The sequence below is a fragment of the Salvia hispanica genome, chromosome 6 (genome assembly GCF_029641045.1).
Source record: "Salvia hispanica isolate PSC_SH4W2 chromosome 6, Shi_PSC_v1, whole genome shotgun sequence".
NCBI classification, from domain to species: domain Eukaryota; kingdom Viridiplantae; phylum Streptophyta; class Magnoliopsida; order Lamiales; family Lamiaceae; genus Salvia; species Salvia hispanica.
Genome location: NC_142697.1, coordinates 28,237,456 through 28,243,507, shown reverse-complemented (window position 1 = coordinate 28,243,507; position 6,052 = coordinate 28,237,456). Strand labels below are relative to the sequence as shown.

The 6,052-nt window shown below is 41.0% G+C and overlaps 1 pseudogene; it reads right to left on the bottom strand.

Annotated features, from left to right (window-relative positions):
• Positions 1–4,329: 4,329 nt before the first annotated feature.
• LOC148923483 (uncharacterized) lies at positions 4,330–6,052 on the bottom strand (annotated as a pseudogene).

Genomic DNA, 6,052 nt, shown 5'->3' with positions numbered 1-6,052 from the left:
TCATACATAATTTATTGTCTTGAACTCTTCTACTGCATATGTGCCGTCCGTACATAATTTATTGTCTCCATATTTTGCCTAGCACAAGTGGCCGAGTTCAATAATTTAGATTCATATTTATTGAAGTTTTTATATTTAATTCATAAAAACGTTGAAAATATTTTTGAACGTGTGTAGAATATATGGTCCTGATTTGAAAACGTGTTTTATGCGCTGGATTATTTTTGGAAGGCTTATCAAGATTTCCGTAGAATATGCGCCTTTCATTGAGTTATCAAGATTTGTCGTTTACTAGCTATGTAGGAATACGTTTATCTTATCTTTTCACCCTTTAAATTTATACAAACTCACATGTATTTTATACAAATTTACTCCTGACTCATTATATTACTCCCTCCGTCTCATAGAAATAGGTCATTTGGAATTAACATGAGTTTTAATGTATAATGGGTAAAGTAAGAGATAATGAGAAAAAGTAGTTGAAATGGTATAGTGAAAGGTGAGGCCCATAAATTATAAAGTAAAAGAGAGGGTTATTTCTATTTTTATTAATGCATGTTAGTAGAATTCCATTTTAACGAAGGGCTTTAGTTTTATTCCAACTTAGGGAGTGACGCATAATCATTATGCGTCTTCAAAAGTAAAACGCACAACGGTGATACGTCTTTAATGGATGACGCATAAGTCTTATGCGTCGTCGATAAAAAACGCACAAAAAAATTGCGTTTTAGAATGACGCACAACACTGATGCGTCTTTAGTAAGTGACGCATAACCCATATGCGTCTTTCTTTAGTGACGCATATAGCTTATGCGTCTTTTGTTAGTGACGCATAAAGCTTATGCGTCTTTCAGTCGAATTTTTACCAGCAGCAGAACGCAGACAGCAGAATCGCGAAAACAAATTGAAGAAGCAGGCGATTTTCCATCTTTTCCGGCGCGATTTCCATCTTTTCTCGACGAATTTCAAACATATTTCGGTAATTGCTCTTCAATTTGGCTACATTTATTCTTTATTGCTTAATTTCTGTATGTTTTCCCTAATTTAACAAAGTTAGGGTTTAGGATGAAATTGATGAAATTTCGGACGATTTTTGTTGTTTTGTTGCCTATTTGTGTGTTTCACATGTATATAATTAGTAAGTGATTCAATTTTTGATGAAGTTGGATTGTTGAAGTTGAATTTTTTGATTAACTTGAATTGAAGTGTGTTTTTCAGTTGTAGTTGCAATTTAAGTTGGATTGTTGAGTTTTTGTGATTAAAATTGAATGTTGATTAAAATTGAATGCTGATTAAGTTGGGTGATTATTTTTGGTGATTATTTTGAAGCTGGAATGTTGGAATGTTGATTAAGTTGGAATGTTGGAATGTTGGAATTTTTTGGAATGTTGGAATGTTGATTAAGTTGGGTGATTATTTGGGTTTAGAGCTTATGATTAAGTTGGAATGTTGATTCAATTTGGTTGATTATTTTGAAGCAGATGGCATCTTCAAGTTCGGAAGAACAGTTATATTATGGACCTGAGGATCCATCATTATTATTTCATCAAAACGAACACATTTCAGCCTCATTGTTGGCGAATGGCACATCAAATGTGTTTAGAGTTCGTCGGACGGAAAGTAAGGTCTGGATAGTGCAAATGCATCCAACTGTGAAGGATTTGCTTGATGTATGGGGTTTCAAAGGCTTGTTGGAATATGGAAGGCCGATGAGGGTAGACAACGAGCTTATCACTGCCTTGATCAAGCGCTGGAGGCCTGAGACACACTGTTTCCACCTACCAGTTGGAGAGGTTACTGTAACCTTACAGGATGTGCAAACCCTGTGGGGCTTGAGAGCAGACGGTCGTGTTTTCACTGGCCGTGACTACCCTATCGGATATGAAGATTGACCCAGCAAGTGTCGAGATATGTTAGGATGGATACCTGACGTAGAAAATGAAACGAAGCAGGGCGGTTTGTTAATGACATCTCTTATCCACCAAACGACGATACCTTTGGGAGATGGGCTGTATGATTATGTATACATGCAAAGGGCACGTATTCATGCGCTGATCTTGTTAGGAGGTCTTGTTATACCGGACACCACAGGGTGCAAGGTCCCCTTTATGTGGTTGAATGCCTTTGACGATCCCTTTGACGTGTCTAGTATCAGTATCAGCTGGGGTAGCGCTGCCTTAGCATTTCTGTATCATTATTTATGCGAGGCATCTGTAGGCAGACAGAGAAGAGATGTGGGTGGACCCATGGTTCTTTTGCAGCTATGGGCATGGGAAAGAATGCCCACATTGAGGCCATCCTTTTTGATATCGCCTATGCACACGCCGTATACCCCGTCTGGAGCCAAGTAATGTATTTTTTACATTAACTCACTTAACTATGTTTCTTTGGCAACTTTTGACATAAATTTTTTGTTTAGGTGGCACGGAGTTACTGAAATTGGAAATGCTCCCCGATATTCAGTAGCTCATTATCGTGATCAGTTATCACTGATTCGTCCCGGCCAGGTGAAATTTATTTTTGTTGTGTTTGTTAATGAATTTACTATTTTCTAAACTATGAAATTAATTTTGATATTTATATTATTTTTTTGTAGTTTCTGTGGACACCGTATACAGATTGTATCCTGCCTGATTACTGCATTGATTCGACTGCATCCTTCTTGTGCGACACTTACTTGGTGTGTTGGTCATTTGTCGAGGCACACGAGGCTGGACGAGTTTGCCGACAATTTAACCGCTACCAAGGTATTCCTGAGTATCGTGATAGGATGCTAGATAAAGCGGGACATTTGTGTAAAAGTCACCGCCGTGGGAGGAAGGGCGCTGATTGGGCAAATATACATAAATTCTACATTGATGAATGGGATTTGAGACACGACAGGTCCCAATCAACTTTTCACCATGCAACGGCGTCCATGGAAGGTTCTTGTCATCCGGGCTATATGGCTTGGTACAATAGGATCACAGTGTCGTACCTAGTTCAACCTGGGACGCAGTCAACAGTTGGAATGAACGAGTCAGCCTCTTCGTTGAAATTGGCGGTATGTTATGTTTTTGTATATAAAAATGAATTTAGTATGATGTTTGTATACATTGATTGATATGATTATATATTTGTATTATCTAGGTTGAGGCCCTTCAGGGGATATGGCATTTGACCTCTGAACATGACAACGACCCTCGGTTACGGCAGATCCGAGAAATAGCTGTTGAGGCCCTTCGTGCGACGAACCATACTGATGTGATGGAGTATCCAGCTTCGCAACGGCGAAATGTGGCCATGCCGCCACGCCCACCAACTTCTCTTCGTCATGGATTGCCGGGTGTTCGGACGGGTGGACACGGGTGGACACGACAACATAGGTTGTCGCAGCCGCAGCAGCCGCAGCCCGAGTATACGGTACCATCGCCACTGCATCCAGAATACGATCCCCCAGGTTGGTCTTAGTTGAGTGGTGCAAGCCACGAGCACTCGCAATGGGGAGCACGATCATCATGTGACTCATTCTTTGGCGGTGGGTCTGATAGGGATGGAGCGCTAGCAGGACGTGATCCATACTTCCAGCATTATCAATTTGTGGATCCGGTGGGGGAAGAAGAAGGCGAGGGTGGGGAAGAAGAGGGCGGGGAAGAAGATGACGAAGTAATATTTCGACCACCCACCGAGGGATCCTCACGACCAGCTGTGAAGAGTTCATCCAGTGCGTTTGGGAAGGCTATGCACAATGTATTGAGTGGATTTTCAACAAGGAAGAACAAAGGGAAAGCTGCAACAAAATACACTCCTTCGGGGAAATAGGTTTTTGATATGAGTTGGTTTCATATGTATCTTTCAGTTGAACTTATATGTTTTAATGGTCTTTGGTGGAATTTTGTTTATAAATATGTTGGTATTTGTTTATTTTTAAATAGGCTTTGGTCACATAATTAAGGTAAATTCTTGCAAATTGTTTTTTAAAATTGACAATACAAAGTATCGATTGTCAAACACTCATTCCACCTGCTTGAAAAAAATGACAACAGAATTCATCCGACATAATAACTAACAACTAAAGTCAATATAAATCATAATAATTGTCAACAACATCTACCACAAAATGTTGATAAACAAACATAGTAAATGTCAAATAAGATCCATCACATATGCCCAAAAACAAACATAGTAAATGTCATATAAGATCCATCACATATGCTCAAAAACAAACATCAACAATATTCAGCCTCGACGTCATGCCCTCTCTTGTCTGTCGTTCCTGCAAATCAACAAAAATTGTCAATAAAAAACCTAACAGTTCTCAAATACACAAATCAAATATATACCATGAAATTACTGAACAGCACCGTCTGTGCAATTTCTTCGGTCATGCCCCTCTTTCCCGCAATTTCTGCAACGGCGGGGAGCCCTCGGTTCATCTTCCTCGCGGACATCCATTTGATTACGTATCCTCCTTCTTCTAATTCGGCCACGCCTTCTAGGAATCAACTGCTGGGGGGTGATGCACAATTTCCATGGAGGTTCAACCCAATAATCTTTGTGTCTTGGTGCATCAAATGAATTTTCACCATAGTACTGTTATCTCCATGTACTTAGGTAGTAGGACTTATCTATAAGGTCAATCATGACGTGACCTCTGTCTCTAGCAACTGCACAACCATGTGAACAAGGAATTCTCCACGTCTGCCACTTACCACAACTACACGTCGACTCCAGATACCTGACTTTTTGTACATTGTTGTCCTTTTACACTCCTTTTTCTATTCTTCCTCGAGTTCGGACATGATACTTCCCTGTATCTCGGTCAACTACAATAATGTAATGTTTTCGCCCCTTTGAGTCATTCCTAGCAAGCATGTCCCTCGCCCACGGGGTTAACTCACCTTCAGTGTGTTCAATTGTTGTCTTCTTCTGCACCCACCATTTCACCGTCCTCCAAAATGTCAAATCAACCAAAGCTCTAATTGGCAACTCTCTAACACCCCGCAACACGTTGTTGTAGCACTCCGACATGTTTGTTGTGGCCACCCCCCATCGAAGTGTGTCATCGTAGCATAGTGACCAACATTCTTTTATAATCCTATCAAGCATTCGCATCGCACCACGGCTGACATCAGATAGTGCTCGACTTCTTCTGTCAAATTTACGTACCTGAGTACTGACCCCCAACTTCCAGATCATGGCCTTCAAACTGGGGCCCTTGTGCTTCTTCAACACATTTGCCCTCACATGGACCAAACAAAATTTGTGGTGTATCTGCGGGGCTCTTGTCATGATTACCGACTTCATTGCTTTGAAGATTCCTTTATGCCTATCTGATATAATGCACACCTCCCTCTCGTATTTCACCACATGAGCTTACATGATCCAAAAACCACGACCAACTGTCATTGGTTTCTTCATCCACCACAGCATATGCAATAGGCAAGCATGTCTTGTTAGCATCAAAACCACAAGCAACAAGCAACTTACCTTTAAATCTTCCTCGGAGGTGAGTCCCGTCTATTGTTAACACCGGTGCAGCCTTCTGGAAAGCATGTATTGCAGGCCCAAATGCCCAGAAAACATAGTTGAACACATTTGTACGTCTCTGACTCAACAGGTCATTGTGCTTCCACTCAACAATTGTGCCCGGATTCTGTGACTGGAGTTCAAACATGTAGCTTGACAACTGCCTAAATGATTCCTCCCATCCACCATATACAAACTCTATCCTTTCTCTTTGCATACCATGCCTTCTTATAACTGATTGACACACCAAATCTGTCTTGAACATCAGCTATTATTGAGAAGAGCTTGAAATCGGCACATTGTCGCACATGATGTCGAATACACAGAGCAATCATTGCCGATGAGAAGTTAGCATGATCTCTGTTAGCACGATGGCCTACACAAGTATGTCGCCCCACCCACTTTCTAACTTCCCACATATCGTCATGCGCCCTTTGAGTAACTGAAACCTCCCACTTACATTCCCTTGCTTTTTCAGCGTCGGTGGTGCTGATGATGCCAATACCTGTTGCTGTCGTTCCTGCAGGAAATTTGCATACGGCAT